Source organism: Salvelinus alpinus, chromosome 27, assembly GCF_045679555.1.
Source record: "Salvelinus alpinus chromosome 27, SLU_Salpinus.1, whole genome shotgun sequence".
NCBI lineage: Eukaryota > Metazoa > Chordata > Actinopteri > Salmoniformes > Salmonidae > Salvelinus > Salvelinus alpinus.
In genome coordinates, this window is record NC_092112.1 from 32135227 (window position 1) to 32149539 (window position 14313).

A 14313-nucleotide genomic window follows, 5' to 3' on the forward strand; every position below is an offset into this window, starting at 1 on the left:
ACTAATCTATGGATTTAACATGACTGGGAATACAGATATGCATATGTTGATCACAGATACCTTAAAAAGAAGGTAGGGGCGTGGACCAGTCAGTATCTGGTGGGACCACCATTTGCCTCATGCAGCGCCACACATCTCCTTCGCATAGAGTTGATAAGGCTGTTGATTGTGGCCTGTAGAATGTTGTCCCACTCCTCTTCAATGGCTGTGCAAAGTTACTGGATATTGGCGCTAACTGAAACACGCTGACGTACACGTAAATCCAGAGCATCCCAAACATGCTCAATGGGTGACATTGCTGGTGAGTATGCAGGCCATGGAAGAACTGGGTCATTTGTAGCCTCCAGGAATTGTGTACAGATCCTTGCGACATCGGGCTGTGTATTATAATGCTGAAACATGAGGTGATTGCGGCGGATGAATGGCACGGCAACGGGGCTGAGGATGTCGTCACGGTATCTCTGTGCTTTCAAATTACAATTGTGTTGGTTGTCCGTAGCTTATGCCTGCCCATACCATAACCCCACCATGGGGCACTGTTCACAACGTTGACATCAGCAAACGTTGACATCAGCTCACCCACACAACGCCATACACGTGGCCAGCAGTTGTGAGGACGATTAGACGTACTGCCAAATTCTCTAAAACGACGCTGGAGGTGGCTTATGGTAGAGAAATTAACATTCAATTCTCTGGCAACAGGTCTGGTGGACATTCCTGCAGTCAGCATGCCAATTGCATGCTCCCTCAAAACTTGAAACATCTGTGGCATTGTGTTGTGTGACAAAGCTGCACATTTTAGAGTGGCCTTTTATTGTCCCCAACACAAGGTGCACCTGTGTAATGATCATGCTGTTTAATCAGCTTCTTGATATGCCACAACTGTCTGGTGAATGAACTATCTTGGCAAAGTATCAATGTTCACTAACAAGGATGTAAATAGATTTGTGCACAGCATTTGAGAGAAATAAGCTTTTTTTGCATATGGAACATTTCTGGGATCTTTTATTTCAGCTCATGAAACATGGGACCAACACTTGACATGTTGAGTTGATATTTTTGATCTGTGTATATTAGTTAATATACAGCACAGCTACATAGATATCTATTAGGGTCCATTATCTGCTACCTGGATTTTAACACAGTACTAAAAACGAGAAAAGACCTTTCAAGTTCTTACTGTTACCCTTATGGGCTACCCATTAGCCCGTAAAACAACCAAGGAAATACAAGCCAAATGTCGCCTTCGCTGTGTGTGTGTGAAGAGGTCTTATCAGAACCTGTCTGCTGAATGTGCTTTTTAAATCAATCACTAAACAACCCAAAATATTTTTCTTCTATTGGTTGACATAGAAACATTTCTGGTCGTCCATCAAACTAGTGCAAGATGACAAAAAAAGCAAACAGCCAGCTCACAGTAGTGAAATGAAACGCACCATTTTAAACCACAATTAAATCAAATACTTCATTTCAGCGAAAACATTGGCTACCGCTATCAAAACCAGTATTCCTTTGAGGGGACGGAACGCATGTTAAATCGTTTGTTGGCAGCCGCTGTGCCTTTCAGCCCAATTTATGGATGGGCTCAGACTTCACAAAGGCCTCTGTTGACTGAAACAAAAGAAATGGATTAAGCTGACCCCGAAGCCTTTCCATCCCAGTCCCACCTTCTGCATGGTGACCCAATCAGCAGGCCCTCAGGGGCCAGACACTTGGGCCCGATCCAAGACTCCTGCGTACGTAGAGCCACTTCCCGCCCTCATGGTTCTCTCTGGTTTGTGTCAGTCTAATGAACAGTTTCTTAACTGTTCGGAGCCAAGCAGATGGAACTCTGGGAAGATTTACAGCACAGAGAACGAGGGGGTATGAAATCCACTCCTAGGTTCTGGCCAGCGAATACAGCTTACATTTGCACATTTTTTCAATTTATCTCTTATTGAATTAAGGGTTCAGACTCTTGGACGCCTTTCAGTAGGAAACGTAGAGGACTAAAGTACTGCAATTTTCTTAAAGGCTTCAGCTCGGACGTGATAAATGACGGGAGCCCGGCTATGGAAGCGGAGTTTCAGGCTATGAGTCAGCGATAGAGAGGGCAAGCAGGTTAGGGCCCCATCTGGCCACGATAGGAGAAGCCAACAGAAGAGGCTTCTCTATAGTGGGTGGGTCTCTGACATGATCATTCAGACCATGTTTCCATCCACACAGCCTCTGAATTCCATCACTAGGCATATTCTAATGGGTCTCCATGGTATTACTACTACTACGGAATGGATGCCAAAAAGAAGCAACGAATGACCGAAAAGGGTTCAGTCAAATAAGGCATGCCTAGTGCAGAGAGATTGAGAAAGCATAACGCTTTCATAGAAGAAGTCCGCTGGGAACTGACATTTTCAGAAACGACTCATCGTAAAACCAAAAATGGTTGAATATTCATTGAGAGTATCGCTATTTCGGGCATACCAGACGATCTTAACAAAATCCTGCTTTAAAAAGGGGATCGCTATGTCACTTCATTAGTAGTTTTGCCATACTTAGCCCATCTCATGATAATCTATACTAAAGCTAATTGCTCTTTTGAAAGAGTGCATGCTAAGCTGAAGATTGAGCCCAGCACACAGGGAGTGAGAACAGACTCTGGCGTCTATCAGGGGGCACCATATGCTTTAGCTGCATGGGCCAGCAAGCTCTCTAGGGACCTCCATATACCCACATAGGCCTAACTGCTTTGGCAGACAAACCAGAGACACTATTCAGAAATCGCATCCTTGACCCTGTCATCAAACACCTGTTCCAAACATCCTGCCTGCAAGGGGAGGAGGATGGAGGGCTCTCAGCCTCAGGGCGGCTTTTTGAACTGGAGACGGACTGGTCAACCTCAAGGTCATTGATTTCTATTCTGTGTCTACAAAAGTAAAAACTCCATAGTGTGAAACCACAGGAAATAGCCTAATCTCCTCAGACAATTACAATGGAAACAGGCAAAACAGAATAACTTATAAACACATTTTAAGTTTATAAAAAGAGGCAAAACCCCAGCCTCCTGAAGTCTCTTGGAAATCACATGCAAGGTGCTGAAAGTGCCTCTTTAGTGAGTTACATATTCCATGTGCACACCATTACTCAACATAGCTTCCTTCCACCGATTCCTATGGGGACCTGGCCTTTCACTGTTAAGCACTAATGGGCTCTCACAGAGCACCTTTCTCAGTCTGCTGCAGTGTGTGTGTGTGTGTGTGTGTGTGTGTGTGTGTGTGTGTGTGTGTGTGTGTGTGTGTGTGTGTGTGTGTGTGTGTGTGTGTGTGTGTGTGTGTGTGTGTGTGTACTTCTTCCCCTCCTTTTATGGTCAATGTCACCTCTCCATCAAGACATATCCTTAGCCCGAAAAGCACAGACTTCAATTAATGGTTGAGATTGGAGTCAAGCGGGGGTGACTGCTATATCCTCAGTCCAGCGTTATTGATTGTCAGAGTCATCTCAGGCGGAAGGCGAGACATGAATTTAAAGTGAGTCTTTGATGCATGGCGTCAGCCCAGTGCCCTGACGTCATTGACTGAATTTACAGCCTTTAGACACAAAAAGAGACATAGCTGCCAGGAATGGGCAGTTGAGGATTGGATGCTTCATGGGCCCGGACAGGCTTACACTGATGATAACCCACTGACAAAGACAAGCTGTGACTGTGTTCTTTACTCACACAGCATTATTTATCACAATAACATAGAGGCCAAAACACCTACACAACGAGGTGTTCCTCCATCAAACACCCCCACCGCTATACAGTACCAAATGGATCTGTCTCTATTGACGAGGTCAAAGGTGAGAGAAATAAAAACATAGCCTTTTGAGATGGGTGCGGAGTAACTGAGCCCTGGCTCGGAGGCACATGAGCCAAATGGGATTGGACAAGCTCAAGAGCCCGGGTCAGACAGCAGTTAGAAACATGTGTCCCAGAGAAGAAACCTGCGAGAGATCAGCATTCTGTGTTTTGTGCAACAAACCCTAATGAGATTTTTCTCTGCGGGAGAATAAGGCCCTGTCTTTGGGGATCGGGTCGGTAAGATAAACACTGATGCAGTCACCCCTCACAACCCCAGGCCTCGCAGCCAAATAGCATTCATGCGGGCCAAAGCAAGACAAGCTTTTGGAAATGTGTCCTCGGGTTAGTGTTGGCGGGGCTGGATCCTCCTTAACGTCACTCATGTTCATGGAATATTTACAGGTAATGAAGAATGAATATTTGGCACATTTAGCTCAGACGAAGCTGAGCTGAGATCAGAGTTTGATTATAGGTCTGTGGTCCTATCAACAGGTTACAACAAGTACAGTATGACAAATACATGTAGAGCTCTTTCCAAACTAGCCAACTAACTCCCCATCCAACTTCCCTGCAAGAACTTTGAAAGAATACAGTGTGTCCTGCAGGTAACCAATGAAACGTATTGAAAGAAAGGGGAAGTTTCAAAGAGATTTCCATCTTTCTCATCTCTCTTTGAGGTCAGTCCACCTGAACTGCATTATCCATCCCCCTCTTTTCTGCCTGGGGGAAAGGGGGGAGGGTGATGGTTTGTAGCAATGGTCAATTTAAAAGTCAGATAGCCATATATTACAATAACGTGCTCTGACAACTCTATTGACTCCAGTCCACATTTTTGGGGAAATAAAACAGTGGAACTAATATACAACACCTGTTTCTTTTCAGCATCCCCAGTATATCAAATATACAAACAGTGACAGCTGCGCCGCAGACTGAGATGGCAGAACCGGGCAATGTGAAGGACAGAGCCATGCGTTGTTCTCTCTGCTTTATCCTGTGGGCCCAGGTCAAATAGCTGAGAGCAGAGTGTAATGGTTAAGTCTAATATTTCACATATGACTTTTGAGGAGCACCATGCACTATCGATTTCTTCCATCTAAGCAGAGATTCAGAGAAGCAGCCCTATCGGGAGCCTGGTTTCAATTATGTGCTCCGTAAAGCCCTGTGATAGAGAGCTGACGTGATATACTGCCTGGTAGAAGCCAGGATCCATCCCATCCGCCTGCCTGCTGACGACCCACATGCCATTGTACCAGGTGAACGCTGAGGGAAGTTTTATACAGAGACCATCAAGCAAGGACAGGTTTATAATAGAGGACCGTGATATAGTGAGGTGACATAAGATGGTGCTTTATCCCAGTACCTAGGATGGCGTCTAGAAATGAATATCGTAAACTTCAGGCTAGAATTGATGGAGGGATTCATTCAGCTGTAACCAAAGGTTAAAGACAAGTGGATGTGAAAGTAGTTGAAGAGACTTTGGAGTTCTTCCTCATTTGGAAAAGGAGAGGAAAACAGATATAAAAGAGTGGCAGTTGAATATAAAACTGTCAGTTATTAAAAATGATCTTGGAAATCGTTCCAGTTCCACTACCTTCAAAATCACAGGCCAAGAGGCTCTACAAAAACAATGGTGAAATAAATCAAACTTATTCCGTTTATCTTATCTTCCCAATGCTAAAAGACGCATTTGTCATATAGTCAATGGCTACTTTGCTGAGGTCACTAAGTAGGCTTTGCCTCCAGAGCCACTGGCTTGAAGTTAAAGGGTCATGAACTTGCAGGGAACTTCAGGTCGATTCGACTCATCCTCCCATAGATGATCTAAGGCCTGGATACAGTCTAATTACTCCAGTCTCAGTCCTTTCAATCTGACAGTTGAAGTCATGCAACCTTGCTCAATCTCAGCACTTCCAATAACCAAGGGATATTTCCGTAGTGATGCCCATCAGTTCTCCTACACAAAAAGACTAAATTCCACATAAGAGATACAACTTTACGTGGTTTGTCCATGCCACGTTTTAGTATGAAATCGCTACAGGGAGATTAGAAATGGCAATCTGTTTGACTCAAATGGGAGCAGGGGCTAGATCCACCCGTCTCTCTCCTTCTCATCTTGATGAGAGCCACTCAATGATATGAGCTGTATATGGCAAGTGTGCAGTCAAGCCTTTAGTGGCACCAACCAGTCCATTTCACCCATGTCACCGCTAGATGGAAGATGTCTTGAGCCAAACTAGATAAACTAGGAATAGCCTCAAAAACTGGAGACATTGACTATTGGCAAAACAACCCCAAAGATCTCTCCAATTCTACAAATGAACATGAAGGGGAATTGGGCTTCTGAAAATGACATTTCAAATGACCGTAAGAAAGCTCTATGGCGCGTCCTGAGAGTGCTGATAGCTCCAAATCACCACCACAGGACTGGGGCATATACAGCAGTACGTCTGAAATGAGGCCATAAACAGCTGTTAGAGCCAGATGTCCGGCCCAGTTGTTCAACGGTGGCAGGGGTGGAAGAGGGTTTGGAAAGATACCCTTCCGAGATGCTCCTCCTATACGACAGACAATCCAAAGAGAGAAACAGTAACAGTCTATCTGTGTTCTGTGCTGGAGTTGGCCAGGCATACTAGACTCGAGGAATTTACAATCAAGGCCATAGTCCACACAGCAGTCCACAAAAGGGAGCAGTTGTCTGTTATGAGGACGAGCCATTCCAGAGCCCTGATCACTCCGTTTAACTATTAGCGTTTCACCAGGATATTTTAGTTATTAATGAAACCTCTTTATTGACCAATTAAATAGATAAGCAGATACAAAACAAAACTTTGTCTTACAAATCTTCAAAAGAAGTGGCTCTATTGATTTACTCTCCCTCTCTTAATTTAAACATTTATTAATTGATTAGGCTACAGGCATTTTAATATTGTTGACATTACAGTGGCATTCCACAATAAGACACAAGCCATCTTCAATCATCTAAAAAAAAACGAACTATCCTTACAGATACTTCATTATTTTGGGTCACATTTTTCTTCTGAGCACCTGGACACAATGCAGAATTTTAATCCCAGGGGCAGGAAATAGGTCACGGTTCCCTGAAGACTAGGCCTACCTCCAGCATCTAGGAAACTTCAACCACCCCTCCCTATCCACCAACCAGGATGTGCTCCCCACCTCTCCAGCATCTAGGAAACTTCAACCACCCCTCCCTATCCACCAGCCAGGATGTGCTCCCCTCCTCTCACGTTAACAGTTCCTACGACCAGTCAGGAGTATATCTCTGAGTTTATGCCTTTTTCAGATTATTGTTTGAGTCCACCCAGCAGTCCGCAAAATACCTCAGGCCTGATCACATGTTTTTATATCCACATTTTTATTTTGTTGGTTCAGTTAACCTGGTGTTCATGAGGAAAAGTAAACATTCATTGGTTGATGATGCCATTGCCAAAAATATTTACAAGCTAAGGCAAATCATTGCCCCCCCAGAAATATGAAATCGTACTGGGGTTTCTCCTACCATAGCTTAGACAAACTCTCTCTTGTTGAGTTAGCATATGACTACCCCCTTGTGGGCATAGTTGAAAACAGCTCAATTCTGTGTGGATTTCATCACCCGAGACTAAGTTTATCATTTTGAACAAACTATTTTTTTAAGGAGTAAAATACAAACATAGTCCATTAGACTAAACAATAGAAACTGTTGTGAAGACTGAGCCTACCTTAGGGCGTCTGACTGGCCTGTTTGTATTCATGTGAAACATCCAAGGGGGACTGTTTAAAACATATTAAAGGTTCTCAGACCATGGCAGAATGTAATCTCTGTGCTCTGGCCTTCAGATCTGACAGCATATGATCTCATTCCACTGGTCTCTGGAATCACTGATAAAAACACAACATTTGCAAAGTAGAGTTCTAATCAGTGGCATATTCTGAGATTCTCTGCGTTCTTTAACCTCAGAAGGCTATATAACAGAAACACTGTACAATACATAGGTTAGTGACATGAGTGGATAAGGGAAACGTCTCTAGAAGGGATCAGCATTCCTCTTAAGATTATATAAGTTCAACTGCAAAGACAACATGTTATGTAAAGCATTGAACTGTATCACTACCGTTTATTAAACATTAGGGGTTTAAGAATTCAATGTTGACCATTTGAGAAACAAAACCACATCATCCATTTAATGGCATGCAGAATCCACTCATGTTTTGTTTCTCAACTGATGCTGGCTATTTCCTTTCCAGTTCTTTCAGAGACCGAAGTGGAGACAATAGCAGGCATAGCCAAAAACCCAGCATTCAGACTTACGTTCAGAGAGCAGGAGGTGAAGTTCTGCCACAAGAGAAATTAAGCCTACCCCATTCTGTTTTCTCAACTGTTGGTCTGTGATGTAATGGGCTGGCCATTCTCATCCCAACAACTTTATCTAGAGGGGGTGAAAAATGGGGTCATCCAGCAGCACCTCATCCAGCAGCCGTGTTGGGAACTGGATAGTGTGTAACCCCAGGAGGAAGACCCCCATCTGTAGAATTTACTCCCGTAGTAAATTGTGAGGCATCTGTGCTTGGGCAAACAGACCTACTGGGACTCCCTGGGCCTCAGATTCAGGGATTCTTCTTTAATGATGTGGAGAGCAAGGAGAAGCCACATGGCTGTGCTAGAACCATCCCACTGCCCTAGGCCCTAGGGGGACAGGGGCCACAGAGCAAGGCTCATGTCTCAATGTCTGCATCAAAAAAAATACATGCATGTTCCTTCTACCTGGCTCCCTGACCACTCACACAATATAAAAGCCGGCTTTCTGGTTATTTCTGTTGTGGAAACATTATTTTACAAAGTTAGGCCAGACTAATGTGTATGAATCAGAATCTGAATTGTATAGGTCTAACAAAGATTTAAATAAAAACCCAGTTTCAATGTTATTGAAGTATATCTTGTACCTGGAGATTAGAGGTCGACCGATTAATCGGAATGGCCGATTAATTAGTGCCGATTTCAGGTTTTCATAACAATCGGAAATCGGTAATTTTAGATGCCGATTTCTTTCTTTTTTTACACCTTTATTTAACTACGCAAGTCAGTTAAGAACACATTCTTATTTTCAATGACGGTCTAGGAACGGTGGGTTAACTGCCTTGTTCAGGGGCAGAACGACAGATTTTTACCTTGTCAGCTCAGGGATTCAATCTTGCAACCTTACGGTTAACTAGTCCAACGCTCTAACCACCTGCCTCACGAGGAGCCCGCCTGTTACGCGAATGCAGTAAGAAGCCAAGGTAAGTTGCTAGCTAGCATTAAACGTATCTTATAAAAATCAATCAATCAATCATAATCACTAGTTATAACTACACATGGTTGATGATATTACTAGTTTATCTGGCGTGTCCTACGTTGCATAATCGATGCGGTGCACATTGGCGAAAAAGGACTGTCGTTGCTCCAACGTGTACCTAACCATAAACATCAATGCCTTTCTTAAAATCAATACACAGAAGTATATATTTTTAAACCTGCATATTTAGCTAAAAGAAATCCAGGTTAGCAGGCAATATTAACCAGGTGTAATTGTGTCACTTCTCTTGCGTTCATTGCACACAGAGTCAGGGTATATGCAACAGTTTGGGCCGCCTGGCTCATTGCGAACTAATTTGCCAGAATTTTACGTAATTATGACATAACATTGAAGGTTGTGCAATGTAACAGGAATATTTAGACTTATGGATGCCACCCGTTAGATAAAATACGGAACGGTTCCGTATTTCACTGTAAGAATAAACGTCTTGTTTTCGAGATGATAGTTTCCGGATTCGACCATATTAATGACCTAAGGCTCGTATTTCTGTGTGTTATTATGTTATAACTAAGTATGATTTGATAGAGCAGTCTGACTGAGCGAATGGTAGGCACCAGCAGGCTCGTAAGCATTCATTCAAACAGCACTTTCCTGCGTTTTGCCAGCAGCTCTTCGCAATGCTTTATGACTTCAAGCCTATCAACTCCCGAGATTAGGCTGGTGTAACCGATGTGAAATGGCTAGCTAGTTAGCGGGGTGCGCAATAATAGCGTTTCAAACGTCACTCGCTCTGAGACTTGGAGTGGTTGTTCCCCTTACTCTGCATGGGTAACGCTGCTTCGGGGTGGCTGTTGTCGATGTGTTCCTGGTTCGAGCCCAGGTAGCGGCGAGGAGAGGGATGGAAGCTATACTGTTACACTGGCAATACTAAAGTGCCTATAAGAACATTCAATAGTCAAAGGTATATGAAATACAAATCCTATAGAGAGAAATAGTCCTATAATAACTACAACCTAAAATTTCTTACCTGGGATAATTGAAGACTCATGTTAAAAGGAACCACCAGCTTTCATATGTTCTCATGTTCTGAGCAAGGAACTTAAACGTTAGCTTTCTTACATGGCACATATTGCACTTTTACTTTCTTCTCCAACACTTTGTTTTTGCATTATTTAAACCAAATTGAACATGTTTCATTATTTATTTGAGGATAAATTTATTTTATTGATGTATTATAATAAGTTAAAATAAGTGTTCATTCAGTGTTGTTGTAATTGTCATTATTACAACAATTATTTATATATATATATATATAAATAAAAAGTGTTTTTTTTTAATATTTTTTTTATTTTAAATCAGCATATTAAATCGGTATCGGCTTTTTTGGTCCGCCAATAATCGGTATCGGCGTTGCAAAATCATACATCGGTCGACCTCTACTGGAGATTGTTACATTTGTGAAAGAGCTGGCAAAAAGATGTGATATGATTACTATGCCCTACTAGTCTCTCTTCTCTGACTCAGTCTCTCAAGCACGAGGCCTAATTACCCAATTAGAACAGCAAACACTCAGCTAGGGAGCTGTTGGTTATTTTCATGTTCAAAATGTTAAGTAGGCATTAGAAATGGATTATTGAGTTAATGCTTAAGAAACACTTCCACCAACAAACTACAGTGTGGGGTACCCAACTACAAGTGCCCTACAATTAGCATAGCCAAGCTGTGTTTACACAGGCATAGCCCCCTAGAACTAATAGATATACCAGAACTGAGCTGACCCTCACAGCCAGACCCATTCTTTTGTGATTTATGTTCTGTTTGTAATAAAGCTGGATGAGGCAGCATTACATTAAATCAAGAGTTTCACCCTTCCTTCTTTACGTCTCATAGCATGAGCCCAAAAAATGTACTTTTGGAGGCATTGGGTGTGTGCGTCAAAGGAGTCTATTAAAATTAGTGCTCCTTCCAAGAGTTTTCCATGCAAAGAGTCGGAAGCAAGGGGCACTTTTAGGTAGTGGTGGCAATAGAGAGCAGTAGTAATGGAGTATTTGTGTAGGCACTAACTCCGTCATGGCTCATTGGCCAAAGCCTATGGGGAAATGAATGGAGGTTTTGGATAAACGCAGAAAATAAGGTATGTGGTAAACACAGGCTTAGGAGATCTTATACGTTTTGTTCTATAATCTTCATCAGCTAACATACCTTTTGTGAATTTATGTAATCAAAACAAGCACATAAAGGCTTCAGAATTCATACATATTAACTAACTGATTATCTCAGAGAGCAAAACATATTAGATCTCTCTCTAAGCCTGTTTTTCAGCATTTATCCCAAAACCCTATTCTTTCCCCATTCATTTCCCCCATACGAATGGCCGAACAAACCAGAGGTAACTCATTTCCGTTTTTTAGGACTACAAGGCGGCGAGCTCTATGTATGAGGAAACCAACAAAGATCAAGAATAATGACTTCAAGCCGAGCTCGTGGGTGAATTAATTTTGAAATTGGAACTCCCTCACCATTTCACACCCTACATGCAGGTGTTCAAATAAATGGCTGGAGCGAAAGTGATGTCACTGCTTTATGACAATGCAAGATCAAAGACCAATTACAAACCACATTTATAACATTTTAGATAAAACAGCCGACACGAGACGTTGCAAAACCAGACCGTTCAGAATAAACAAACTTTGTTCTAAAACTGTCACGTCTCATCTTAGAAAAACCCAACAAAAAATCTTTGACACAGGCTATAAAGCCTACATTGGTTAAAAGGTAGAATCCTTAGTTGCTACACCCATTGTTGGACTTATAAAATAATGATATATAGGCATACCAATTGATTAAAAATAATAATAATTACACTGAACAAAAATATAAATGCAACATGCAAAAACAAAGTGTTGGTCCCACGTTTCATGAGCTGATTTCTTTAGATGCACAAAAAGCTTTTCTCTCACATTTTGTGCACAAATTAGTTTACATCCCTGTTGGTGAACATTTCTCCTTTGCCAAGATAATCCATCCACCTGACAGGTGTGGCATATCAAGACGCTAATTAAACAGCCTGATCATTACACAGGTGGACCTTGTGCTGAGGACAATAAAAGGCCACTCTAAAATGTGCACAGATGTCTCAAGTGTTGACGGGAGTGTGCAACTGGTATGCTGACTGCAGGAATGTCCACAAGAGCTGTTGCTGAGGAATTTTATGTTCATTTCTCTACCATAAGCTGCCACCCAAGTCCTTTTAGAAAATTTAGTAGTACGTCCAACCAGCCTCACAACGTGTATGGCGTCGTGTGGGCGAGCGGTTTGCTGATGTCAACATTGTGAACTGAGCGCCCCAGGGTGGAGGTTGGGTTATGTTATGGGCAGGCATAAGCTACAGACAACGAACACAATTGCATTTTATCGATGGCAATTTGAATGCACAGAGACACCACGACGAGATCCTGAGGCCCATTGTCGTGCCATTCATCTGCCGCTATCCCCTCATGTTTCAGCATGATAATGCACAGCCCCATATCACAAGGATCTGAAGACAATTCCTGGAGGCTGAAAATGTCCCAGTTCTTCCATGGCCTGCCTACTCACATTGTGTTGAAAATCCCAAATTGCTTGCATAGTCAACTTACACACAGCTCTGACACACACACTTACCTCACCAGACATACCACCAGGGGCTTTCATAGTCCCCAAATCCAGAGCAAATTCAAGAAAGTATACAGTATTATATAGAGCCCTTATTGCATGGAACTTCATTCCATCTCATATTGCTCAAATAAACAGCAAACCTGGTTCCAAAAAACAGACAAAGCAACACCTCACGGCACAACGCCTCTCCCCTATTTGACCTAGATAGTTTGTGTGTATGCATTGATATCTAGGCTACGTGTGCCTTTTTAAAAATGTATGTAGTTCTGTCCTTGAGCTGTTCTTGTCTATTGATGTTCTGTATTATGTTTCATGTTTTGTGTGGACACCAGGAAGAGTAGCTGCTGCTTTTGCAACAGCTAATGGGGATCCTAATAAAATACCAAATACCCATTGAGCATTTGTAGGATGCTCTGGATTGACGTGTACGACAGTGTGTTCCAGTTCCCGCCAATATCCAGCAACTTTGCACAGCCATTGAAGAGGAGTGGGACAACATTCAACAGGCCACAATCAACAGCCTGATCAACTCTCTATGTGAAGGAGATGTGTCACGCTGCATGAGGCAAATGTTGGTCACACATATACTGACTGGTTTTCTGATCCACAGTCCTACCTTATTTAAGGTATCTGTGACCAACAGATGCATATCTGTATTTCCAGTCATGTGAAATCCATAGATTAGGGCATAATTTATTTATTTAATTTGATTGATTTCCTTATATGAACTGATCAACACCTCCACTTCGCTGATCCTCAACACTGGGACTCAACAAGGGTGCATGCTCAGCCCCCTCCTGTACTCCCTGTTCACCCATGACTGCATGCCTAAGCACGCCTTCAACTCAATCAAGTTTGCAGACGACAGCAGTACTAGGCTTGATTACAAACAATGACGAGACGGCCTACAGGGAGGAGGTGAGGGCTCTGACAGTGTGGTGCCAGGAAAATAACCTCTCACTCAACGTCAACAAAACAAAGGAGATGATCGTGGACTTCAGGAAACAGCAGAGGGAGCACCCCCCTATCCACATCGACGGGACCACAGTGAAGGTGGAAAGCTTCAAGTTCCTCAGCGTACACATCACTGACAAACTGAAATGGTCCACCCATACAGACAGTGTGGTGAAGAAGGCGCAACAGGAGGCTGAAGAAGTTTGGCTTGGCATCTAAAGCCCTCACAAACTTTTACAGATGCACAATTGAGAGCATCCTGTCGGGCTGCATCACTGCCTGGTACTGCAACTGCACCGCCGCAACCGCAGGGCTCTCCAGAGGGTGGTGAGGTCTGCACAACGCATCACCGGGGGCAAACTACCTTCCCTCCAGGACACCTACAGCACCCGATGCCACAGGAAGGTCAAAAAGATCAAGGACAACAACCACCCGAGCCACTGCCTGTTCACCCCGCTATCATCTGGAAGGCGAGGACAGTAAAGGTGCATCAAAGCTGGGACCGCATCCAAGCTGGGACCGAGAGACTGAAAAACAGCTTCTATCTCAAGGCCATCAGACTGTTAAATAGCTATCCCTAGCACATAA

The 14313-nt window shown here is 43.0% G+C and overlaps 1 protein-coding gene across 3 annotated transcripts in view; it reads right to left on the reverse strand.

The window, feature by feature from the left end:
• LOC139556401 (protein dispatched homolog 1-like) overlaps nucleotides 1–14313 on the reverse strand; it is a 77324-nt gene that overhangs the window by 59499 nt on the left and 3512 nt on the right. The gene's annotated exons all lie outside the window — the stretch shown is intronic.